Source organism: Prenolepis imparis, unplaced genomic scaffold (genome assembly GCF_030444845.1).
Source record: "Prenolepis imparis isolate NDT839.2.m4 unplaced genomic scaffold, iyPreImpa1.0 SCAF_2, whole genome shotgun sequence".
Lineage (NCBI taxonomy): Eukaryota > Metazoa > Arthropoda > Insecta > Hymenoptera > Formicidae > Prenolepis > Prenolepis imparis.
The window spans coordinates 9,058,241-9,085,888 of NW_028141160.1; the positions used below are offsets into that span (position 1 = coordinate 9,058,241).

The 27,648-nt window shown below is 41.3% G+C and overlaps 2 protein-coding genes and 1 long non-coding RNA gene across 4 annotated transcripts in view; 2 read left to right on the forward strand and 1 right to left on the reverse strand.

The window, feature by feature from the left end:
- LOC145948977 (discoidin domain-containing receptor 2) overlaps nt 1-13,074 on the reverse strand; it is a 152,226-nt gene extending 139,152 nt beyond the window's left edge. Inside the window, exon 1 of the mRNA XM_083058614.1 lies at nt 12,734-13,074. The gene's annotated coding sequence lies outside the window, so the exon portion shown is untranslated. The remainder of the gene's footprint in view (nt 1-12,733) is intronic.
- The window catches only part of LOC145948980 (magnesium-dependent phosphatase 1), a 162,350-nt gene extending 147,751 nt beyond the window's left edge, over nt 1-14,599 (forward strand). For both annotated transcript variants that reach the window (XM_083058620.1, XM_083058621.1), the window contains one exon: nt 14,434-14,599. The gene's annotated coding sequence lies outside the window, so the exon portion shown is untranslated. The remainder of the gene's footprint in view (nt 1-14,433) is intronic.
- Nucleotides 14,600-25,249: 10,650 nt separating this feature from the next.
- The window catches only part of LOC145948983 (uncharacterized), a 279,704-nt gene continuing 277,305 nt past the window's right edge, over nt 25,250-27,648 (forward strand). Inside the window, exons 1-2 of the long non-coding RNA XR_014427521.1 lie at nt 25,250-25,377; nt 25,491-25,532. This is a non-coding gene — a long non-coding RNA (uncharacterized LOC145948983). The remainder of the gene's footprint in view (nt 25,378-25,490; nt 25,533-27,648) is intronic.

The following is a 27,648-nucleotide window of genomic DNA, read 5'->3' on the forward strand; positions in this document are numbered from 1 at the left end:
GTTTTTACAGTAGCGTGTAACTTGTAAGAAAAGTGATTGGCGTGCGACCGCCACTGTTAAAAATTTCTAAAATTACGCTTAAGTACGGGTCGCTCCTTGACGGTTTTCTAAAAGATCCATCATTTTTGTGAACATTTTTTATTTTGAACTTTTTGTTTTTATCAGATCACTAATTATTAATTATATCAAACTATCAAATCTACAAACTGTTGATTTCACGAATCTTTGAGAGTTTAGATTTATTTTAGATCTGATATCGCGGTTTTACTTTCTATATTATTCAAATAGCTTTATCTATAGATTAATGGAATAAAAGCATTCTCTCTTAAGATATGATGATCTTGGTATAATGTCTTGTAAAAGCTATATTGCTATTCTATTAATAACAAATGGTGGACGTGATAAAGGTACCTATATTTGCTTTATCGAGGTGTGCAAAATCCGATACGTCCACCCATCCTCGCCGATCAGGGCGAAATTTGCACGTTGCCTCTGCTTTGGCAGTTTACGTTGGCAGTTTGAATCGTTTCCGCGAACGGCTATCTTTCATTCACGGTGGACGATATTTGGCCTTTTCATTAAGCGACGAATGCCGCTTGATTAATGGAGTTTGGTTACCGCGCTTGTCGTTGGTTTCCATCGCCGCGAGCCGACAAACGCGTCAGTCACTCCACGCTCGGAGTTTGTAGAAACGAGGTAGAAACGAAGGTTTTAGCGGAAATGCCCGACGTGGATTGGTGACGGAACTGGCGAAACGGGTTTTCACGTGGCGGAGAGAGCGGTTTTGCACGGCGCACGAGGAGAACTTGGAGGTAGAAATATGGCCTCCCATTTGAAAGATATTAGACTATTATTAGATGCTTTAATAAGATATTTCCATATTTATCCTTTAAAGGTTTAATATATCTGGTAAAAAATGATAGTCTTATCAAATATAAATAACATTATAAATAAAAAGCTCTGCATATAGTGTAAAACAATGACATTTCTAAAATTAAATTTTAGATTGATATATACAAATATTTTAAAGGAATTTTTTAAAAGTAATATATAAAACTTACACATCATGTGATGTAATTTTGTGATTATCAGACGTTAAATAATTTTTTAAAGTCGCCCTTTGTCGAAGTACTTAAATTTTAGTAAAAAAGAATGTTGGCCTATTCTATATCTCACGTAAATGAAATATGACATAGTCTGTGAAAGAGCAATGTACAATAGTCTCGTGTGCCTCGTTGTATAAAACTGCTTTTACTTATTGTTAGGTCACTGCACGTCAAAGGCGATTTAATGGTCGGGAAACGTCGTTTTGCTTGAAAAATTGCCAAGTTATGCAAGTCTCATACGTAGAGACATTTGTTTTTTTTATTTTTTTCACAGAGAAATATAAAGGCGTATGTGTGCAATTACCGGTGCGCGCGGAGAAATGATTCCTTGGTTAATGAAAGATATTTATTTGAAAGGTACATAAGAGAGTACATTATACCGAGAGCGAAATTTTTGACTGGAAGATATATACATATATTTTTTCACGTATATAAAAAATATCTCTACTGTAGCGTGGAGAAATAAAGCGGCCAACCATCATCGCGGATCTCGTTTTCGTATAGATTTCGTATAAAAAATTGACGCGAATCCCTCCTCCGGTAGATAAATACATCCTTTCACCAGTCCACGGAAAACGGTTTCGGCTGCAAAACGAGAACGCGAACTAGTGATCAACGTCGCGCGACCAGCTCGATTCGCGCAAAGGGGATGTAGCGCGATACGTTAAACCCGTTTTACGCAAAGCGAATACACGCGTGTGTCTTCGTCGACATTATAAAATACTTTTGCGCCAGTGCGCATGAAAAACGGAATTCGCGTTTGTTTTTTCGCGTAAAGAGAGCACATCGGCGCGCACGTACATATATTTCGTTCAAAGGGGCAAGGAACTTCTATGTGTACATGCGACGAATACACGTACGCAGCACGCACGTGTATTATAAAACACTTTCCTGTGCCGGTGTGTGCGTCGGTGGCCGTATGATCCAAGCGGCTGAGAGATTCGCAGCCCCTCCGGCTCCTTTTCACGAGTGCATATAATGCGATCTCATTTTATTCTGCGCCTCTTACTCTCTTCGCGCCCTCACCCATCCTTTCCCTTCCTCCCTCAACCCCAACCTCGCTCCGTTATCGTCTGCGTGCGTATAATGCGGCCGACGCAGCGAAAGAGGAGAAATAAAACTTCTAGCCTTTTCCAACGTTTCTCCTCGTTTCGCAGGTATTCACCCGTACACCCCCGGCGTTTCGTTTCTTCCCCTGCTCTCCTTCCAAGGCTCGTTCACTTCGCGATACTGTGCGTTTTCTATTACCGAGCGAATCACGATGGGTAGTATCACACGCGTAATTAAACGCGAAAACACTTTGATTTTATTTAAACGCTGCACTCATAGACTGCATGTGCGATGATAACATCCAGGATGTTATTTCGCATGCAGTAAACATTAATTTTTTTTCTGATAAGGACTGCAGAATTAACATCACTCTCTTTTGCGTAACGCGATTTCTCCTTTCAGTTTATAATAAAACTATTCTAGTTTATGAAGAATATTTATAACGAATTTTTTGAACAATTTTAGAATTTATAATAGAAATTTAATTATATATGTATGTGTATTAAAAAAAAATCTTTCAGTGGGTTAACTATTTTTTAAACATTTATCTGAGCGTGTAAAAGTAAAACTTTGCAAAAAAGAGTTGTCCGGCAAATCGAGAGATGAATATGTATTATATTATAAAATAACATGTTATAAATAACATTAGAGATACGCGCATGTAAATAAACAGCGTCTCTATAAGTACATTAATATTTCTATCCCGTTTCTATTTTCCGTCATTCGCCCGAATATGCGCGCGAAATCGCTTTTTGACACGGCATCGACGAGAGGCACGATAACTCTGCCTGGAGGGATTCGGATATAACTCACTCGGGCTTATAGCGGCGGCATATCCATCGGTTTTTAAACTATTACATCATCGCGGTGGAATACAACGGTATACGCTCGCGGTATAACGACGTTGTCGTTGACGTGGTCCCGTCGATGCGAGGGTAGGAGAGGAATGGGCGATCGTCGCGGCCGCCGCAACGATAATCGAGAGGTTAACGATCGCGTGCCGGCCTGGACGGAGAGGTAGCATATAGAAAACAATGTGACGCGCCGCTATTGATTGTTACGTCGCTCCGGAGCGGCGAAGTAACGTTGTGCGTGAACAAACCGGGGTTCCAAGAGAGGGACGGGGTGGCCGACAAGGGTGAGAAAGGGAAGAGATGGACGGAACGAAAGAGAGAGGGTGAAGGGAGAGAAAGAGAGGCTGTGGATCGCGTGTGAGAGAACAGCAGACGAAGACGATAGGAGAGAAATAGCGAGAGACTAAAGAGAAACGGAGAATGTGCGCGAGAGATCGTTGCACAAGCTTCACCCCCTCTCGACGTAACAAATTGTTTATTGCCACATGCTCGACTCTCACACCGTATGGAATACGAGGGTTGCCTCGCCGACGCCGATCTTCGTTCATAGGTATCCCGCGCGTTCCGCTTCCTGCCCTCCGAATATTCTGACAAGCTGCGCGTTACGCATCGTCGTCGCCGGACAAGTCCGTGGACCATCCACCCTCGCGTCGAAGAGCGCGCTATTTTTTCATTGTTCGCTGGATCACGCGTGGATCAGATCGTCGCGCGTCCAATAACACAGAGACGCACAATGCGTAAGTGCGGGGACCCCTTTTCCTTTGTTCGCTGGCATTACGTAGGATAGAGCGATTGGAGAATACGTGGAGTATTTTCTTCCTCGCGCTTTGGATATCGGCGAGAATGGAGAGGATGAGGATCTTCTTTCTCGAGAGACGAGCCCCCATTATGAGACTCGTAAGAAAGCGATATAGGAACGTTTTCGGGAATCACGATTCTGAAAGTATCTCGAACTAAGAGCACCATAATCGTCATCGTCGACCGACGTCGTTTGACATTACAGACTCGTTCGAACCGGAAAAGAGGGAGACTATCTCTCGACGTGCTCGCGATTCATCCGCGGATAACACGTGAGTGCGTTCTTCCTGGTCCCGCAAAGCTTTCTTTTCACATCGCCCATAATGACATTCCACACATATCTACGAACCTAAATCTCAGCTTATCTTAATAACGCGTCAATCTATCGTTAAAAATAATCACTTATAATTGCGAATACTTTGCTCCGGAGACTTTAACGGCTCACGGCCGCTATTTGGCAAAAACTCAACCGCTAACTAGCCGATATAGAAACATCAGAGAGTGCTATATAAGGTCGGGTGGCGCAACCCGGGGCGAAGCCCCGAGAATCCTCAATAGAGGAAGTTCGAACGAACGAACGAGCGAAGCTCTTGTACAAGCCTAGGTTGTTTCAGGGAGGAAGAACGGAGTACAAAGAGTATACAGCGAGCTCGGGGGCTGAAGAGGACAAAGAGAAAGGGTCACGGGGATGGGTGGGGTGGAAACAGGAACTGAAACAAGCGCAGAGGGCGAGTGAGACCGAGGGAAGAGGCCGGGCGCGCCGGACAGTCGTTATCTTATTACCGATATCACATCGCCACTCGCGCCTCCGCTTTTCCTCCCCCGTCCTGAACAAATGTTTGCGCCGCGCTGCCGTGAACAGATAGTGGGACCAACGGTAGACCGGTCCTGCAGGGAACCGCTTCCTGTTTGCCTTTGCATACACACAGACACGTACATATACGCAAACCCCCGGCATTCGTTAAACGCGCCGCACCGATCGCGCGATCCCACGCGGATTCCGAAAGAAGTTATCCGGAGCTAGGTGGTTATCATCCATGGTTCGGAAGTTTGCGTGCACCGAGCGCTTTCCACGACGATGTAAGGGAATGCGCTTTCGTAACCCGCCAGGTGAAACGTATCGTACATCCGGCGTGCGCCGACTTCCTCATCTTGTCCGGATGAGCTAATGGGGCTGATAACGCGCGTTTTACTGCACCTATTGTGCAACCTCGCATGCATATGTAATATAATAGAGTATCATATATAACAGTTTGTATATACTATTTATATATTTTTTTTCTATTTTTTTGTACAGTGTTTATTTTGCATAATTACAAATTAATTAAATTTGTATATTAATGATTAGTAACTCTTTTATATATTTTTTGATTTTGTATTATACTTGGCCGAAGGATAGAATGAAAATAATTATCCGGTTACAAGTTAAATTATTATAATATATACATAAAAGAGAAAATGTGCGAAAGATTTTTCCGTATCACAATACGCTATTAAATTACATAGAGTTATCATGCTTCGGAAGTTTGCGCTCGCAGACTTCCGATGCAGCCTGTGTGCAGGATGGATATGCACTTTCATAATCTATCGCTGATATATGTAAGGCGCGCTCAGAGTAAACTTCCTGATTAACTTTATGTGTGAACTGTATCGTAATAATGAAGATGAATATTCATATTTTTCATCGATGCATGGTTTACAGCAATAAGTGAAAAGATCTTTCTGCGATATATATATTACATTAATATAGTCTATAGAAAATATCCGAAAAGAATTTAAAAGTTGTTTGGTCATTTTAAACTTATTTCTTACTACTTAATTTTTTATTCTTTAAAATATGATATAAAATCTTCAATTATTTAAAATTTTATAGTAATAAAATATGACAATGCTTAAGTAGAAATGGAAGAGATGGACAATTTCGGCGCTATTTGGTGAGAAAGAATGTTTGAATTAAATCAGATTATTGCGCGAGCAATTTGCAGTTATTTTCGCGATGACGCTGTAGAAGCATTCATAATATGTTTTATCGCTTCAGCTATAAATATATTATTCGCGTTTTAAACGAACTTTCTGATTATGATTATGACCGAGCTGTCGTGCGATAATGAAGATAAATACGCGCATGTTTTATCGTCGTGTGATTTGTCGACGCCGATGTGGGAAAATGCGTTGTGCGGGAAACTATCGTGGCTAATTACATCAACGAAGGGGCCCGTATATAAGAGTGGGTGTTAAAGTATTTTTATCAAAAGTGGCCTATATGTCGGACCACAACGTTATCGCACTTTTTGAAGAAATTCCTCGTTTCATTACTGAAAAAGAGGTAGAGGAAAAGACATAAGCAAGACATAAACTGTATTTTCTCTTTTTATTAAAGAAAAAGTTTACGAACTTTAGAAAAATAGTTTCACCGCTTTGTGCTAGGCAAAGAAACTATCCGCGAAAATTAATTATCTGCTGTGTGTGCTGTTTTGTCGGCGATGTTATCCTTACAACAGCTTGCCGCGTATTTCTTAATGATACGTAACTCGTACTTTCACGTAAGATTAATTGAGACAAATAATAGCAGCGCCGTGCGGCTACTCCTTACGCCATAAACATGAGTCGGTAAGTTCTGCGTGGAGAGGATGTCGTCCTGAACAGGACTACAGCTTGTCGTCGTCAGGAGTTTACACCTATCCGCGTCCGTCGAACGCTTTCTACGATAACGTAATACTTGTACATGCACTTTTGTACTGTGCGCGCATATACCGAGGAAATGTTGCTCGTTATATGTATGTATTTAAACGTTGCTAAACGAAAGCTGTCACGGGCGTTTCCTACCGGTTTGCGATTCATGTCTCCGTAAAAGGATTAGATCTGATTATATTCTAACACACAATGTGTCGCGACTACTAATCAGGTAAAGTTAGAAAAGCTGTATTTCTCGTTTTCGAGAATGCGATATGCGTTCCGTGAATTGCATTCGAACGGAAATGCGCGCACGTCGAACGGTGAAGAGAATTTAACGGGAAAGTCGTCTGTCACGGAGTCCCTTTCTCTCAAGTTTTATTCACGACGCGAATATTTTCCTACCTCCAAGAGTCGATGGCATGTAACTCCTTGAAGAGTGACGATGGCGGGGCACCGGTTTAAGATAACGTAACACCGCGCCATTACCAGGCTCAGTTGCTTCGTTATATTGGTGGAACGAATTGCTTTACTGACCGTATACCGAAGCTGCATCGCGCTCCTTCGAACTTGAACGACAACTCCGGGACAGCCCCGAGAGACGAGATCAGCGGCGATAAACCGTGACGAACGAATGCGCGAGCGCTTGTCAGATTATCCGGAAGGTAGCTTGCGGATACGAGCAGCGGGTACTAACCGAAGCAATGGCTTTCATCTAATCACTATAACGTGGGCCGCTAATCTCGCGCGACGGACGTAGGTCCGGGCGGATTTGGATTAACCAGTCCTTTCATCCGTTATATGTACGTGGACATGCGAGTATCATTCTGATTACGTATAAAGAGAACGTTTGATAAAAGTTAATATTATACGCACGTGAGTTTAGCAAAAAGCGAATGAATATTCAGATTTCAGATAAGCGGGGAAAATTGCGAAAAAATATTGTCACAAGCGGGAAGCGATAAACACCGCGTGATTGAAATTGTTCATAAGCGTGAATGAAATGATCTCTAATCTCGTTACGCTCGACGTAATTTTCCACAGGAAATTGGATTGAGAATATTGTAGGATGTGCGTATCGTGAGATAGAGAGAATCGTACATGAAAAAGATGATTGAGATATATATAATATATAATAAATATATAATATTATTACTATAATATGATTGGGCGAGTATTTTACCTATATAAAATGTAAACGATCGATAATACGAAATGAATTGAAAGACTTCATTATAGATTACAAAAGTTTTGCGAGCAAAATAAAAATAGTCGTCGGAATATCTGATTCCAATCGGTACGTAAAAATCGATACGTTAATCGCGATGATATCGAGCAGAAAATGCGAACGTAATTTCTTGATCGCATGTGGAACATAGATTTATTAATTATATGAATGTTACGAGGTTTCGACGTGGTACACGCAACGGCACTTTACGATCGGTCGTATCGATTGATTATGCGATAAATATTTTCTAGGCTTCGTATTAGATTAATTTTCGGTATGACACCGCGATGCGGTTTATGATGTCGGTGAAATGCTGCATTGGATTGCGATTACATGCCGCCGATGTGATTCAATGTCATGCTTGTCGGCTAACTTTATAATTGCCTCTCGTATGAGATGCATCTCGCGCAGATACAATCAACTACTAACAACTGTTACGATAGTTTTTATCAACTAATGAACATTGCATAATTCTCCGACTGTACTGAATTTACTGTAAGTAAATTTTGGCAATATAATGCGGTATTAATAATTAATTGTTACTATTTTTGAAATCCGCAAAGTTTTTATTAGTAAATTATTTTTACGTTATTAGTGTTAAGTAGTTGAATAATTTAGGAATGTCAATGTAGAAAAAGAAAATTGAAAGTATAGATAGATAAAATATAGAATTGTAGAATATAAAGTATAGAAGAATAATATGACTATTTATATAACCATTTCAACATAACATGTAGTGTGAATATGAAAGTATTATACATTATAATTAATACGTATGAAGTAATTGTTGAATAAAATGATCTCAGAAAAAAATCACGCAATAATTCACAATTTTAAAAATTATCAAGGCAGTTATTAGCAAGTGATATGCAAGTGATTTTACAGCAAATTTTCACTAATCTAAAATTTTATATTTTATGCAGCTTTCATATACATATATACGTGTAACTAATTATTTTTATCTTTGTCTTTTAATGGGAGAATTTATATATTTGTACGTGTTATTTAAAAATACTACATTAATCCCTATTTATAGTGGAACTTGTAAAGTATCGAGTTATTGAAAATTCGACAATGTTTTATCAGAGACTCCGACTTATTCCACTTGAATTCTTAATCAAAGATCGACGCGCCTTGGTAACAGCCACCTCAATCCCGCAGTTTGCTGAACATCCATTCGAGTGAGTCGGTTTCCCTTCAACCGAAAAGACTCACCGCAGAATTTTCCGAATTTTCGTTTAGCCAGCTTCAGTTCGATAGGCTAAAATAATTTTGTACATTATATTACTATTCCGATATTTCACAAAATTATATTAAAAACCTGTCTGCTTTGAATTTAATAACATAAAACAAAGTAGATATTGTATTATCGTTTGATTGATAATAATTTTCTATCGGAAACGGCTGTCTCCCGGTATTTGCGTTTTATTTCATAATTAAAAAGCATCAATTAATTTCGATCGTGCGACGCGGAAGACGCAAAACGTAACGTCAACGAGCTGATTTAACGAACTTTATTTGGTTATACTTTTTATATTATTATTGTATCCGTATTCGCGTCTGAAAATGAACTACCGACAGGAGAATGCCATTTGTACCGGAAATATATACTATGCATTAAAAGCACGCGCGAATGTGCACGCTTGCTCGTCGACATTAATTTCATTGTTCTGTTTATTCCCCGTGAATGAAATTAAAATAGCTTCTCGGACACGAGGGTCCTGACGGACGGGCGGGCAAGTGGTGATGATACACGAAGTGGGGAAGGGTAAGGTTTAGCCCGAGGGGTGGTAGGACCTTATTGCGACTTCACCTTTTTAATTAAAGTTTGAAACTGAACTAGAGAGCGCATGATGCGAGATAGCGCCGTATACTCTCAAGCCGGCGCATAAAATAGTCAAGTGTAGCTTTCCCAGCAGTGAGCACTGTCATCTCGCTTGTTTAACATTCCGGCCATTATAAAATGAGTGGCTGCCGAGTCACCAAGTATCTCGCTGCCGGGATGTAATTTCTAGAAATGCGTAAAATTTTCCAGTAGGTCGTAATGTTTACTTGATATTCTTTACGATGATGGAGGAGCGGCAAAGGAAATTTATTGAAAAAAAAGAGAGAAAGAAATGGAGAAAAAGAAGGAGAGAAAAAACTTGTCGATATTTTAAATCATCTCTACGTACGCATCGCTAAGCGAAATAAATTAAAGTAATACCTTTAGTAGTATCTTTTTGCTGTCGCTTTATTGAAAGCAGATCACGTAGAACGACATAAACACGCTCGCGACTAGCGCAATCTGCACGGATGTCTCGTATCTAATTCGCTTTCTTAAGCTTTATAGTGCTATTCTATTGTCTACGGGTACCATTAATTTTGCTAATGGTTAATCGATAGACAGGCGAGTTGTGGGTACTATCCTACGGTTGCAGTTCACGTGTAATTGTACGGATTCGAGCGATCTGCAGGAAGCAAGAAGTACAATAAGGCTACAATAAAGGTACTCGCAGAGTTGTAGGAACGGCGACCGGTAGTTAGACACCTGTTCGCGGCACATGTATGTATATGTACAGACACACACGCGAGTGTGTGCGAGCGCGGGAAAAATGGGAAAAAAGGCAGCGACGAGAGACAAGACACGAGAGCGATCGGGAAGAGGAATTATAACCGGCGAGAACGGAAGGCGCTATTTATTATCAGCCTCGTGGAGTACAATGGTTCGCGACTGCTGATTGATGTTCTCGCCTTTAGTCACTGTCCGTCGTATGCTATATTTACAACAATCCGCCTAACCCCGTACATCATCGAAGAAAAGCACCGCGGAACGGAGTCGCGTATTCGCGAGGGGGCGACCGCGCGTGCGTTCTCTGCCTTTCCGTGAGATTTAATTATTCTCCATCGCGCTGATTTCCGCTATAAACTTTGGTAATTAAAGTGATAGAATTATTCAACGGGGTGCAGCGCGTAGCCGCGCCGATATGAATACGTGAGCGTGCTATTTACACAATTTCGAAATATACGTCCGGTTACACATTCGGCGTATAATTCGCGTTTGTTCACAAAGAGAACCTATTTTGATGGAGTATGTATGTGCGCGGGCGCGCTGTATGCGGGCAAACGTAACGCGCCGATTGCGCCAAGTTAATTATTTACGCAAGCGAATTTATCGTGAAAACGTTATGACCGACAATTACGTGGAGTCAAATAACTCGGAGAAAAATATGCGGCGGCCTATTATTAGACTCATGATCCCGTGATAAATCGAAAATCGCGTCTAGAACGTCGCGAAACGATCGAACGTCAGTAAGTAATCAGCTGGACTACCTAGCTGGTCCAAGCTACCTAGAATATGTGACGTGTATCCCATACACACAGACACACACACACATACATGGACTTACGTGACGAGAATTAGTTACCGCACGGAAGCAACCAGTGGCGTAGATCTCCATGCGGTTGTCTCGTAGATTTCCGGTAAACGTTCTCAAAGTGCTTCTCGAAAATCTTAACGCGCCGGATTCTCGGTGTATTTGCATAGTAACGAGGATTTAGTTTTCGCGAGCGAATATATATACATAGGTATATATTTCGTCGCGAGCTTTTTATTTTTTTTCGAGAGAAGCATGACATCCCGTAACACATCGCGATGAATGAAAGCAGTTGCCGTGACGCATCGTGCATAATGCACGGTGAAATTACCGCGAGATAACGCGGGATGAGCTTTCCGCATCGTCACTATCGTGATCATTTAACTCTCCCGAGCCAGACCCGATAACATAAGCGCGCCCGCTTTATCTCGCCCCTATCTCGCGAGGCCGCATTATTAATTGCGTGACGGCGGAGTTGCTCAATTGCCGAGAAATTGTCGGCACAAAGCGCCTCCGAGCGCTCCGACGACCGCATCGTTCGCGTTCACCATCATCGAAAGAGACGCGTGACGCGGTTACCACATTACGGTGACATCGTGAGTGACTTGACGAAGGGACAAGACTTATGTACTATACGCGATTGGCCCGAACATCGAGCGATAATGCAACATAGACTGCATCGTGTGTAGAATACAATGGCCAGTGGCTGTTCTCAGGCGTGTACAGGCGTCTCGATTTGTCACGGTGACAGCTGAGCTCGTAAAGAAGGTTGCCTGCTCTCTTTGCGATTTTGATTTTTTTTTATATTGTCGAGAAAAATATTTGAACGTTCGAATAGAATATATAGAATATATCGTTATTTTTCGTCAATTGTAATGTACATACCTTTCAGAGCGTTACTTTGGAAAATTATGGAAAGTCTTTGGGGAGAAAAAGAAGGGATAAAGAATACTGTTTATTTTATCTCTTTCTTTCGGAATGTGAATTTTTTAAGTATCTATTTTGGATGTTAAATTCTTCTTATCAAAATCCTAGCCTGCTTGCAAATTATTCCGAAAGCATGCAAACAAATATTTCGGAGTAATTGCACAAAAACATGCAATTACTCCGAAAAGTTATAAAGAAAAATGGAGGTTTAATCGTATATCGCGTGTTTGTTTTATACTGCAAGATAGATTAGATTTTCTCCTGTTCTCATTTTCTTAGAAAATGTTTACCTATATTCCTCTTACTATTAAATTAAATTGAAGCACACAAAACGTATATTATATTGGTATATAAATTTGTAAGACTGGCTCTATTATATGAGAAAATAATTTCAAATTATATGGTGATGACAATTCTAATTCTTTGCGATCCTCTGTCGAGATTACATTTACAAGCTGAATGTAACGCTATGCATTGTGTAAATATTCAAAACGATAAAATATTCAATAATTTTTATATTGTATTTTATATTAAAAGGCTGATATTTTATATTAATATATACGTATTTTATATTAATACGCTGATAAAAGATTAAAGTCTATAAATTAAGATAGATGATTAAAGTATAAAAATAATAAATACTCAATTATTTAATATTAACTTATAGTGTAGAAATTAATTCGGAGCACAAAGAATTATTGTCGACTATTGTTCAAAAGTGACCCAGAAAGAGACACTCACGTTTAATGACAGCAACGTACGTCGCAGGCTCTGTTCTCGTGCCGCAGTGCTCCAATCTCTTTCTCTCTCTTTCCGGTGTCCTTCTTCCCCTCTGCCACCCTCACTGCCACTCTGCTCCGTCCCGATTGCCCGTCGATTATCGTGAATCACAAATCGCCGTCATCTCACCGTACACACAACACTTTATAATTACGATGCTCGTAATTAAGAAAAAAAAGAATCGCTGGCCGCGGTGCGAGCTGTCAGATGCGACCGGGCACTCACGCGGCTTTTCGCGCGTCACGACGTTTCGAGCCCCCGGATCCACGACCAATCGACGAGAGTAATGCGTAGCCCTCGCGACCCCGTGACGGACTGAGGTTCGCGCCGGCGGTGCAGCGCCGCCGTGACCCGTGGCGACACCGCGAACTAAACATCCGCGCCCGCACACACGCGCCGCGATTAGGTTGGTATTCGTTCGTTTCGCGCCACGCGATCTGGTTCCTTCCGCCGTTCTTCCGGTTCTTCGCCAATTTTAACCCTTCGGATACTGCGCTGGCGGTGCTTGTGTACTGTGATGCACTTCAATTTCCTGCGAATTTCGGCTCTATGAATGATAAAGATATAGGTAAACATTGTTTTTCTTTTTCATTATTTACTTAGACGCCGCAATTTTGGATGCTTTATATTCTCTTGTTGATTAAAAAAAGTTTGGGGTTAGGGGTTAGGTTAGGTTAGGTTAGGGGTAGGTTACTTCGATGAATAAAACGAAGAGGTGAAACAAATATAATACGCTATTTTTTTCAGTTGCAACGCGGAATGCGAAACGATGGAGTAATTGTGTTTTTGTAACAGTCGAACCGGCGTAGTTTTTGCATTGTTTCTGTTCTCTGTTACCGAGACTGTATAAATATACTACCCATGGAGCGAATATGAATACGACTTCATTACCGTAGTTATGTGTACACTTTGCAAAATGAATAAAATGTTTTAGCAGTAGAGCGATATTACGACAGACTCTGCTGGTAATTAATATATAAAATTTACATGCGCTATAAATAAGCAATGCAACAGCCCGCCCGTATGAAGTAACGAGCTAAAATTATTGAAGAGAAAAAACGCAATTTATTAATTTTACAATCCTAATTCGCAAAACAGTAAAATAAATTTTTTAATTTTTATGTGAATTGCATCAAGTAAAATAAATATGAACTTTAATACAACAAAAAGTTTGAGAGAAAGAGAAGGGGAAATGTAATGCGTAATAGTCATATTTCTCAACTAATTTTAACTGAACAGAATTTTAATTTAAACGCTAGTTAAAAGAAGTTATTTCAAGTTGAATATTAAAAAGCCGCAAGAAAGAGAAGATCGCGAATTAATTTTTTCCTAAGAAACAATCGCCTTTAAATTACTCAAGACTCATCCGCCTCCCCTCATTTCTCTCTTTCTTTAGACAGAAGAAAATGCAAAGAATTAGAGACAGTTTGCATTTATACATATGTACCCAGTTTTACTAACTGTTTAAACTTAATCGTTGATTGAAGACTCGCAGGATGACCAATAGTAAAATTTAAAAAAATCTTGTACCATGTACGATCATTCAAAATTCTGAGGTTGGTCATCCTGCAAGTTTAATCGACGCTAAGTTAAGCCGCGTCTCGGAAGCAGGAAACGTTTCGATGGGGTTAAACTTGACTATTTTCCGTTGTGCTTTGTAGTGTTTCCGGGGTGTTACCGCAAGACAGTGACGCGGTTTCACGTTGCTCTTTCCCACAAGCTTTTACGGTCTACGCCAGAGCGAAGAGGTCCCGACATGGTTCGTCTCGTTCGACGAGCAGCGAACGTCGACGCGGGAATCCAAGAGGGGACGGCGCGCTTTTCTCGTATGTAAGTAACACCGCTATTTCGAAATATATCGTTGCGGCAGGTCGCCGCGGAGAGATCATCTCTTTCTCGTAGTATCCCGAGAACGAGAGACGCAATTATCGGTCAGCATGGCGCCTCGAAGCTCCTCGGTTCGGTTGCTTACGCCATTTACCGTATCTCTCGTGCATTACCGCTTTTCTTCTCTCGGGATGCTCTATTTACTTGACGTTAATCTCGCGCGCCTGCGCGCTTTTCCGCTTCCGTGATAAAAGAAAATTAAAGATTAGAGAAGAAGTTAAAGAAACGCAGTACATCTCTCTAATAACAGAATTAATTATTAATTAATTAATTAATTATTTAATAATTAAGACGTTACACATATCATGCTTTATGGCATTTATTGTCATTTATTATGCTTTATTTAATCATATATATGTATAATATTGTTGCAAGAAAGACGTGAATTTTATATTTGTTTTCATATTATAAAAATTGTCCAAACTATAAAATCTACAACTATAAAATACATATTTATAGATCTTTCGATTGCAATGAATGAATCTTTCGAGAGTATATGTATGCGAAATTTTTGCCACGTGCCAAAAATTAAAGATCAAAAAAGAAAAGTTAAAGAAATACAGTATATCTCCAATTACAAATTAATTAATTAATTAATCATTTTATTAATCATTTATTAATATATGTAATTTATATATTGTTATAATATTGTTGCAAGAAAGACATGAATTTTATATTTCTTTTTTACGCTGATATAAAAAAATTGCCCAAACTATAAAATCTACATAAAATATATATTTATCTTTCGATTGCATTGAATGAATCTTTCAAAAGTATGTGTGCGAAATTTTTGCCACGTGCCAAAAATATATAAAGGAAAATTAAAGATCAAAAGAGAAGTTAAATATAAAAAGAAATACAATATATCTCTAATTACAGAATTATTAATTAATTAATCATTTATTAATATGTTATTTATCGAATATTATTGCAAGAAAGACATGAATTTTATATTTGTTTTTCACGCTGATATAAAAAAATTGCCCAAACTATAAAATCTACATAAAATATATATTTATCTTTCGATTGCATTGAATGAATCTTTCGAAAGTATGTGTGCAAAATTTTTGTCACGTGCCAAAAATACATAAAAGGAAAATTAAAGATCATAAGAGAAGTTAAATATAAAAAGAAATACAATATATCTCTAATTACAGAATTATTAGTTAATTAATTATTTATTAATATGTCATTTATCGAATATTATTATTGCAAGAAAGACATGAATTTTATATTTGTTTCTCACGCTGTTATAAAAAAATTGTCCAAATTATAAAATCTATACATAAAATATATATTTATCTTTTGATTGCAGTATGTGTGCGAAATTTTTGTCACGTGCCAAAAATACATAAAGGAAAATTAAAGATCAGAAGAGAAGTTAAATATAAAAAGAAATACAGAATATTTCTAATTACAGAATTATTAATTAATTAATCATTTATCGAATATTATTATTGCAAGAAAAACATGAATTTTATATTTGTTTTTCACGCTGTTATTAAAAAAATGGTCCAAACTATACAATCTACATGAAATATATTAATTTATCTCTCGATTGCATTGATTGAATCTTTCGAGAGTATGTGTGCAAAATTTTGGCACGTGCCAAAACAAGTATCGCTCGTTAAAAATGAAGAAGTTCGTTATCTAGAAAATTTTTCGATCGAAAACATTGTTTGAACACGAGCCGCATTAAAAGCTGTTTATTAATTTCGCGATTTATATTTCCCTCGAAGTGACCCAGATTCTCTCGCGTACCCCCTTTCGTCTTGGCTCCCTATATCTGCTTTTTCAAACCACAAATCTCCCGCGGATGTGGACACACGGTGTAATTTAACTCTCCGATTTGGGTCGACATTCATTGGGCCGAGGTACTAAGCGCCGACCGGAAACATCGGCGAACATTGTGGCGACACGATTGAGAACAATATCGCGTGTCCATGAATCAAGCATACCCATTCTCGAGACGTCGCTCCCGCATTGGCTTACGGTACGATAATGTCAGCCGAATCGGTCGGCCAAATCAATCAGCTGATATAGATAGATCTCACGATCTGCAAGGGTCCGTCTAGAATGGAGCATAGATCACGCATAGGTCGCGATTTATTTCATAATACTCATTGTTCTGTGTGTATACACATAGAATATACGGCAGCCTCGCGCGACTCTGTCGCGAGTCGCATCTCGCGTTCGCCGTAAACTTTACGGGGCGCTTGTCTTCTCTCGAGCGGAGTTACGAGAGGATCGCGACCCTCCGGAGCGTAGTAGTCTCGTGCGAGGCCAAATACGAGGCACTTAAGCTACGGTCGCCAGTGAGCTGACCTCTGTGCTGTATCTCCTACTCCGGTTTGTCTCGGCGAGCCATCACCTTTGACAATTCTCCCCAACTTGTTCCGAGAAGCTTCCATCCAGAATTGCTCCCTCGCGACCGTTTCGCGACGCGTTATTACACAAGTGACTTTACGGTGCTCCTAAATCAATGAACGGCGACGACGTTTCGAATTCCCTCGTAATTTTCCGTCCGCGATACGTCGTCGTTTCGCGCCTAAACGAGTGGCTCTCGTTTTCCGCGACTCCGGATCGAAATAATCGGATATACCTCGAATACAATCTTCCGCAAGGAGGGCTTTTTCCGACGAGTAATTCCTTTGTGATTAGTGGCTCGAGGCATCGGCTTACCCGGGCACGAGCAAAAGAAAACGTGGGATTGTTTCCTCGAGCTGTACGCGCCGTCGTTACCGCGCCCCGCTCTCCTAAAGCAAGCTTAGATTTAGTGCCACGTGGAAATAAACGCTTTCGCCGCGGTGAACAACAAGAATCGTTCGTTACCTTAATGACAGGTTCCTTCGGGCGAATGGGAAACTTGGAACTTGCTTTCTCTCTTTCTCTCTACCTCATCTCTCTATCTTTCTCTCTCCCTCTCTAGATATCGGACAAAAACTCGCGTCCCTTTTCATCGAAATGAAATATCTTTGTATGCCGCGCCGGCCGAATATCGGTGTAATTAATCGCCTTGATGCTGATTAATTTCCTGTAATTCGGTAAACATCGCGCATGAAACGACGCGCCGCACTTTCTTCGACCCGCCATTATTTCGGATAATGTAAAATCGTTTCTCCTCATCGAAAACAATGTTTCCGTAACGAATGGGCATAAATCTCTCGGGCTCTATGCCTCTTTCACTTGCCACGAAAGTTTTCGCGTCTTATATTTGTTGGGTTTGTTGGCCGCGAGCGCGTCCGTTCGATATTTTGTTATGCCATTAATAACCGCGCTGTGTCTCGCGTCTCGGTAACAGGCTTTCTCAATTAATCTACGTTACGAGTGTGCCGAATGGCAAGGGGGCGAATGTAAAAGCTCGAAAATTAATATTAATGCGCGGAGCGGAGAAATCCGCGCGTTTCGTCGGAGAATTCGCGGCGAATCGATATTTTACGCGGCGATGTCAATGGCTATATAATGAAAACGTCGAATAATCCGATACCGGTATATAGCGTAGCTATTCCTCGTATTGTTTCGCACGGCGGCAAACCTTTGTGCCGCGTCCAATGAAATTGTTTCACCGACAATTTGCGTTATGCCGGCAAATTGCTTCTCCGGGCATACGTATATATAGTTGTGGAACGAAAATCGAATTCGAAAAATGAACTCATTTGTCCCCTCGCTTAAATTCGCTCGCATCTTGCGCGCTTCCTTCGATTAATTCGTCGTATTGGGAAGTTTCTTTTTCCACGATTTGTTTCTAACGCGACAGTCGGAGAAATTGTTGACGTATAAAACTAAAACGATTAGAGACCGCGGAAAGTCGCCGCGACGCGTCGATGAGAAAAGGAGAAAATATCTTTCTCTTTCGCGAGAATCGAGTTGTGGAATCGTGGTCGGTTTCGCTCGCACGAGAAAGAAAAAGAGAGAGGAGGGAGAAAAGTTACATCGCAAATTTTAATGTGGTGTCCGCTCGAACGAATGGCTTCGTATGAAAACTGCCGGCCGCAACGTGCCCGGTAAAACGGATCGCTTTTTTACGTGTCACTGCTCACCTTGAACGAGTCGTTTTAACGGGGAGCATGCGTGTTACTTTCATCTTTCATGAGGATCGCGTGAATGACGAAAACGAATTGTTGCCGCTGCTAGTAAGCAATCTCCGACGATCCCGTCCAGGATAATCCATAAATCACAATTCATTTATTATGGTTCTTACGCCCGCTTCAATTTGCAAACAATAGACCGCTTCCAAAATTGTAATTCGTGTAAAGCATTTCATATTCATACCCATCCTATCATAATTCGGGTTATTTAACGCTTTGCTGCCCAACGGAATATTATTGAGGCTTCGTTTGATTTACATAGATTGCATATGGCAGTAGTATTAATTAATGCAATGATTAAAAGACCGCTATGAAATAATTCAGATAATATTAATTGCGGCGCATGTTATTAAAATATTCACGTCGCGCTGATGAGTTTGCAGTCACGTCGATAATGCTTTTGTACGAATACCGTTTCGATACTGTTGTACATTCTTAATATGTCCAATCGAATAAAATGCGATGTTTAATTCGATCGTTCAGCTTTTCATATCACGCGAATCCTACTCTTCCTCGATAACTTGATCGACTGTTACCTCACATTACACGTTAAATGCATCTTTGTCAACTGGGAGGGATGTGTGTTCGTGAGCTCTGCATATCCAGCTTTACATCGCTGGACTTTGTCCATTCGACGAGCCACGATATTTCCATATTAACGCGCATCACTGTCAGTTATCGGTTGAAATTAGTCGAATAATTTGTTCATCGACGTGAAACGGTGCGGATAACACGGGAAACGGAAAGGGGGAGGGGGAGGAAAGAGGAGACACGTATCAGAGACAGCGTGAGAGCGAAAACGTGGGACGAAAGAGCGAGAGACGAGGTAGATTCGCGGTTGTTGGAATTTCATAAAGGTCCATTGAGTTGCAATCGGTGCAAACTGCGACCACTGCGGTTCTAATTTTTTTTTCTCTTAGCAACGAACGTCTCACTTATTCGTTTACGGACATTTATTCTATTTTGAATTTTCTCGATAATTCTACGACATTTATTTGGCTGGTATTGATTTTATACCGTTTACGCTTTTCTTTTTTTTTTTGCCAGATGATATTCGACAAAAATACGTGTTCGTGCATAATCCGCGTAACGCTTTATTAATAATTGGCGAAAACGTTATGAATGTCACGTGTCAGCTCGCGTTAATACAAATACTTATTATTAGCGATCGGCGATAAGTAATGGCCATCACGACATATATGTATAAGCGCAAAATCTCGTGGCTGGCTGGTGCCGGGTGAGTGAGTCGCGGTGAGGGTTGACCTGGCAGTCGGATCGATCCACTCTCCACGTAGAAATCTAGCCTCCTCTTTCGCATTTGTGCCCCTGCGTCGCGCCTGCTTGCGCTCATGCCAGCCGCAAGGTTCCTCCATGTTTTGTATCCTTCGTGTTCCGGTCGGAGGTCGGCAGAAAGGCCTCGTTCCAGATACCGTCGTCGCCAAATATTTCCAATTGACCTAGTCAAGTCACCGGATGAAAAGTACTAAAGGTATATCGAAATTCGGAAAACGTTTCGCGGAACGTTCAAAGATATCGTCGACGCGGTTTGTCGACTCGTAGAAAGAGAGAGAGCCTTTCGCGAAAAACGTGCTTTCTTCACCATCTCTCGTCTCGAAACGTTCCTCGGAGAAACGATCGGCCGGGCATTTCATCGTTATACGCCATATATCGCGGGCATCTCCGCGTCTCTACCGCGCTTTACACCTGTTTGTAGCCAATTTCGGTTATAGGAATATTCCGCCGTTGTATCCCGTACTTGGTAAACGTTCCATCTATCCGCGGCGACCTGCTCCAGATATTCCGACCGAACATTCCAATTAGCCCGGTCATGCGCCCTCGGACCACATAAAAGGCACGAATTCCGCGTGCGGATTTGGAGGTTCTGGGTCAGGCAAACCATGGAGCGACAAGCTCGTCTATTGTTCGCGTTCGCTCGCTCGGTTTACCCACTACGGGAAGGAAAATCAAGAGGTTAGCGTTATCGTAGAATTGGAGCTCAGCGAATCGAATTCTGCAGCCGGGTGGCGTCGTGGAGATTCCCGCTGAAGCGCGCGTCAGTATAGAACGGCGGGGGTAAATTCAATCTCGCCGTGTGTGAATCATTCTTATGTTAATTCTCAAACGCGCGTCTACTCTTTGTAATGCCGTTACATTGTGCTGGCGAATATGCGTAATAAATGGAGCTTAAGGATATTCGCTAATATTGTGCTGTCTCGCGACAACGTCATCGGTTATCGCTTCGTTTTATGATTTTTGCTTATCAGGATGTTATGGGGCATAAAGTACGGATTAATATAATGGTTCTTCTCTGACGAAGCGAGAGAGGCTCGTTTATTACCTACTTTGAGACACGCTTGAGTATCCAATCGCGGCGATCGTAAAATCTCACGACATATATACATATTCGCGCGCGGCAGCTCGACGACTCTTGAACGGGGGATATTCTATATTCGCCTCCTTATTTCACAGCAGCGAGATTCTCTTAAGCACCGGAACTACTGCAGGATTTGAACTCCTTCCGAATTGCTTAATGTCTGGAAGGAGAAGACCTGACCTACATTCTCACGCTTTCATTAAATATATGGACTTTCATCCCGTCGTCTAAGACGTCGTCTCCGAGTTCAGCGCGATATCGGCGCTAGACTCCGATGTATATAACGCGTCTATTATACCTCACTTTACGCGATCACGTGCCTCAGCGGTGAGATTCAGCGCAACCGGTATCGACAGGTTATTTCTGAAAGGGTAGCCTCGCGTAACTACTCCCCTCTCTCTCTCTCTCTCTCCTCGATGAAGGGGTTTAGACCGCATTACTACCTTAGAACCATGATTACTGTATCCGGCATGGCTATAGCATCCAACGTAATGGTAGGCAATAGATGAACGTGCCTTGTTACTTCAACGTGCATCAATTCGATGCTGATATATATAGAACAGATGTGTGCGCGGCTCGTTAACTCCATCGTTGCTTTCGCGTGCTTTTTCCCTATGATTTCCGATGCATCGGCGGATAAGCTCGTTATCGATGCAAACGCAAATTTGCGAAATACGTATTGCAAAATATATCTCGTGTTTCCGAGACGTTGCGTCACCGATCATCAGAGTCTCTCTTTCTCTCTCTCTGTTTTTTCTCTCGTTGAATTTCTCATAAAGGAAGGACGAAATAAGGAAGAGTATCCCTGCGAAGACGGAAAAGGAAGAGACGGCGCCGCTGTAAGGAAGTCTCGTTTGGACTTTAGTAGGCAATATATACATATCGAAAGGTTTTTCCCTTCCCGCGGGATCAAGAGGCATAAACGCGGACGAGCAACGATCCGTTCGTCGCGTCGCGTCGCCTCGTGACATCGGAAAGGGTCGCGCTGCAGATTCGCGCTCGGCGCATCCTTTAAAACCCATCGTATCCCGCAACGGCACGGCACGAGGCGAGCAAGGAAAGCACGCTGGCAAGAGAGCAAGCTGGCTAGATAGCGGGCTAAGGGACCAGGGGGATGGGAGAGGGTGGGCTAAGGTGCCGCGCGGAACGACGAGGTGTTTCTCGTTGTTGCGGGTATACAAACAGGGTGTGGGGTTGAACACAACGAGGGGTCGGAACATTACGCTTGCTACCCTTCCCACCGTCCACCCTCGGCTCCATCCCCGTTCTGTCTCGCCGCCACCCCCGGGGGCCCCGTGTGGCGTAAGCGCTGTTTATGGAGACCGCAGGCGGCATCTCCCGTCGAGCTTAGCGCTACCAGTGCGCTCAGCCAGCCTCGGTTACGAGCGAAGGGATTTTCTGCCGGATGAGGATGCTCGTCTCCGACAGCCAGCGACGTGGCTTTCTCCCGGCGTACCCCTTTGCGTCCGCGGATCTCGGTTTAATGTATAAAAATAAGCTCGTTCGATGCGCACATTTTATTTCGCGCGAGACGTAGCGCCGATGGCGAATATATTCGAGCGCGAGCGTGTGTTACGCCGATGCGGAATTGCGTTTCTTGCGACACGCGGGGGCTTTTGTTTATGCTACACGGGCGATTTAGTCGCTGTATAAACGCGTTCGGAATGTACGCGATTCTTGTCAAGTTTTTTTCAGACGCTTCTGATTGCGCATTACGCGCGAATGTAAACGCGACCGGGACAGTGACGCGAGCTGGCAGCTTTTATCCAACGATTTAATGCCGATTTCATGGAAAGTCCGACGAAATAGCCGTTATGCAAATTTTCCCCGCGCTTCTTTCGCGCCCGGATCTCTCTCTCGCGACTGGTTCAATGTAATATAAAAGTGTGCACGCAACGAGCAGGTCGCGTGCAAGGGGGAGAACGATATCGCGAGTCTGAATCGTCGTAAGTACATTTGAATACGTTTACGATCGCGTAAACGTAAACGTAAGCCGATATGCCGGACAATTTTTCCCTCTTGAGAGACGTCTCTGTCGTTCACGAAACTCTCGGTTACGTTTGGAAAAGTACGCGAAGCGTTATGGATATTTATGCAAAGCGAAGGGGGGGAGAAGGGATAAGAGATATTGTTTCCGTTCGTAGATGAAAATCGCACGGTCGTCGCGCCGGAAAACAAAAACATTTCCCAGTTACATTCCTCGCGAAGCACGCGGCATTATATCTTTCGACGTGCAGACACGCTCACGATAGCAGTTCGTTCGTGCGTTACACGCATATATGCCCGTTACTCACCAATTTAATACCACAATCTCGAGAAACCCGACGAGACAGCAGAAAGCTGGAAGGCGGAGGGTGAAAGAAGAAACAGAGAGAAAAATGGTAGGGCGGTAGGTCACCGCGAAACAGCGTGACGAGGAGGAGAGGCGGAGACGGTGGATTAAAACATTTTTATACATTCTTTTCCTTCCTTCCTTCCTTCCTTCCTTCCCTCCCTTCTGTCCTGGCTCTTCTGTACTGCGCCGCCCTACTATTTAAGAGGCATTGCTTCGCAACCACCAGGCGAGACAACCCTCTACTCATCCCTTGCTCCTGAATTCTCTCTGTCCTGGCTGTTCTTCTCGTTTCCTGTCGCTTCCTTTCTCCGGCTGCTCATCCGCGACTTGGCCGTCCGCCTTCGTAGGAAAAATTATTTTCCTCCCACGGACAGGTGAAACGCGTAAGGTGAGCGAGATTGGACAGAAGTTTCGCTCTTGCGAAACGCGGACAAAAAAAATAAACAAGAAAAGAGGGAACGAATGATAGCGTCCGGTAGGCGGAATAATAGTGCGTGTATATGTATCACGATTTATAAAAAATTGAAGAAATGGTATGTGGGAAGCTAGCATATCATTTAATGGGAGATTATAAATAACTGACAGTTCTGGCTTTACTTTTAATAGTTCTAGATAGTTTAGTAGTTTTCGATAATTTAAACAAATAGTTCTGGCGATTAAACCAAAGAAAATGCCTAAGGACAAATTGCTACGGCATTTTCCTTATCAATAATTATCAGGATTAAAAAAAATTATAGTTCTACACGAGTTTTAAAAAAAGTTTTGCTTTCTAATGCAAAAAAAGAATATTAATTAAGCTAAAATAGGGACAACCGGATATCTATATCTACAATGAGAGAATTTTCTTTTAGAATTTATACTGAAAATCGTAGTAATCGTGGGACAATATATATGGTATGGAAAGAATTTTATGAGAATTTCTCTCATTAATATTTATCACAATAAAAATAATAATATCTACACGTTAAAATATAAAACATGTTTGATTAATTTTACTAAACTGCGTAGCAAAATTAATTAAACATATTTTATATTTTATTGTGATAGGTATTATTTTTATTGTGATAAATATTAATCAGAGAAATTTTCATAAAATTTTCTTCATACCATATTGTCCCACGATTATCATGATTTTCAAGATAAATTCTAAGAGAAAATTCTCTCTATGTGTATATTCATATGAGACACCAATCGATTTTCGAGAATTATATTTATTCTAAAGTTATATCTTTTCGAACGAATCTACTTCGAGTTTTTATTAATTATTAAGTCACATGTATAGTATCGCGCTAGTAGAGTGAAGTTGCCGATGTTCGTAGACTAGTGATTAGCCTCGGCCATTAGAGAAACGCCGCGAGTACCAGGCAGTCGGAGCTGCGTCCCGCTGTGATTAATTAGTAAGCATAATCGTTAGAAACCATTTCTAACCTTTGTATTGTAATATTTATCAATCGCATATCATAATTTCCACGTTCATATGTAGTCGTAATTGTTCGAAACGCATATTTCGTGAGAAATTCGATGCAAAATCTCTTGCCAACGGTTAACATAACCTAATCTGTTTTCGCGCGCGCAAATGTGTTGCGATCCGTGGATATATCTATCGTTAATTCTAGCTTTCATATTTATATTGTGTATGTTATAATATGAAATAATAAGATTATTCTAATATATGTATGTATTTTATTTGTTACAGGTAGCATTGCGATACACAGTGCGATTCACGCGTCGTGTCGGGAGTGCCGTGTAAAGTATCGCGCGTCGGGAGTGCCGTGTAAAGTTTCGCATGTCGGGAGTGCCGTGTAAAGTGTCGGGCGATCGTAATTATTCGTGTTTTCGCGAGTGTCGTGAGTTCTACGAAGGACCAAGAGAGGAGGAGGAGGCCCGGGGAGGCATCGGGCGACAACGGGGCAACTGTGAGGTATGTAAAATAAAAGCCTTTTTTTCTAAACTGCATTGTTTCTGAGATCGTTTTCAAACTTTCAAAACACCCTCTGTGTATATATATATTTAATTTGAATATTTTGTTTTCAGATCAATGTGCTGTGGACTACAACTCTGCTATTGCACGTATCGGTGAGTGAGAAAGTGTTTATTTTGTATCATTATTTCTATAGCGGTAGTAGGGATGTGTGAAGCATCTCAATTCGTGAAAACTCATAAATAATTAAATGGAAATAATTATAAAATTTTTTAAACAATGATTTTATCCGGGAAACTCGAGTATTTTCGAATATAAAGGTGAGCGGCTGGTTGTATTTCAAGAGATTTGCTTATTATTAAATAATTTAATGTATTTCTTAGGCATTTTCTTTGGTTTAATCGCCAGAATTTTTTGTTTAAAGTATCAAGAATTTTAGAACAATTGAAAATAAAGTCAGAACTCTCAACTATTTATGATCTTCCACGAAATGATATGCTAGCTTCACATGGAGAAATGATGAAACCGACCTGTTTTTTTTTTCTCTCGCTTCTCTCACAGCAAGGTAAATTGCTCGATATCGTCTCTCGCGTGCGCGGGAGGAAGTTAAAAGTTCGTTCGTATATACGTTTGCACGTTCTGCTATGATCATTGCCATCGGCTTTGCTCCAATTAGTGTGTTGCCAGTCTGACTTAATACTTTTCGCGTTGCCGAAGCCGCCGAACGGTTTTTCTTAAGCCACGGGAGCAGAGTTCAAAACCTCGACCGGAGGTTTTCAAGCGCGGTGACCCACCGAGGCGGATTAAAAGCTGCGCGAGAGCTTCCCGGTTCTCCTTCCTCTTTCCCTCTCCCTCCCGCGGGAGAGACTCGCGGACGCTTTTTTGTTCCGACCGGCACGATATCTAACTGTAGGTAAGAGGCTTTCGCCTTTGAAGTCCCCTCACTTTTGCAACTTGTATTTCTTTCATTAACGTACTTCGCTCCCGAGTATTTTCGCGGTGCGGTAGGGTAAAGCCGGTGGAAATAACTCCTCTTCGTTCCTCCCTCTTCAACCCCGCCCGCGCTATTCCGCGCGCAGCAGGCGGCATCGTAAAAAAATCTTCAAATCGCATTTCCTAGGCCGCTTCGCCCGTCTCTGCACCGAAGCCTGTTCCGCTCCTTTATCATTAATTCTATCTGGAAGTCTAAGCCACCGTTAATTCCCTTCCTTAATGCAGCGGACAAAATCCTTCATGTTTTACAACCCATTTGGCGCCACGGTGATATATATATAATATATAATATATATATATATATATTTATGTGTGTGCGTGTGTGTGTGAGTAAAAAGAGGAAGGGTATTAGTATATTTCGGCCTCCTCGTGCAACGCTATCCACGCGGAGGATATAGCTGCCAGTAACATTGGCGAGGGGTGACGGTGAGGAAGGTGGAAGGAGGGCAGCCGGTGGGCTCAGGTGTTTCCACCGGCGCAGCTCGGTATAGCGGGGCAAAGTAGTGTGGTCGATATGACTGAAACTACCCCTTCTCTGTGAACCCCGCTGATCTTTCTCTGTCGGACTAACAACGTTTCCTTTTCACCCGCACCATTCTCTCACCCTCTCTCTCCCTTTTCTCTTTCGTCCCGTATCCAGGACTCGTCGACCTCACAACCGTCCTTTTTCATACATCTCTGCATCGTGCGATAGTGGCATTCGTGGAATTTTGCTTTTATAATATTTAATCACGTTGAATATTGGAGAGCTCCCTTTCTCTCTCTTTCTCTCCTTTCTCTCTCTCTCTCTCTCTCTCTCTCTTGAAGTGAGCTACGCTATAAATTATTTGGCGCACAGGGTTCCTCAATTTAGGCATCCTGCTTAAGTGGCGCAGTTTTTCGTTTTTTTCTTTTTTAGTTTAGTGTAACACATAATACGAAATAGAAAAAAAAAACAGAATACTCTTGGTATAAAAATGCTATAAAAAGTAAACGTCTTAAATTATTTTTTAAAATAATATTTATTTATAACTATTGAAAAAGAAACATAGAGTATTGCATTTTTAATATTTATTTTAAATATTGCAAAGAATCTTAAATAAAAATGATAATTATAATCTTTTATAGTGCTAATTAGCTGTGTCACCCCTATAAAGCGTGTTTTAATGTAAGAGTAATTTTAATATGGTATTTACAGTTTTTTTTAAGTCCTTTTTATATACCTATCTCAGTTTTTAATAACCACATTATACTTATGACAGGACAAAGCCCTAAAAATTAAGGTTTTAAAAGTGACAA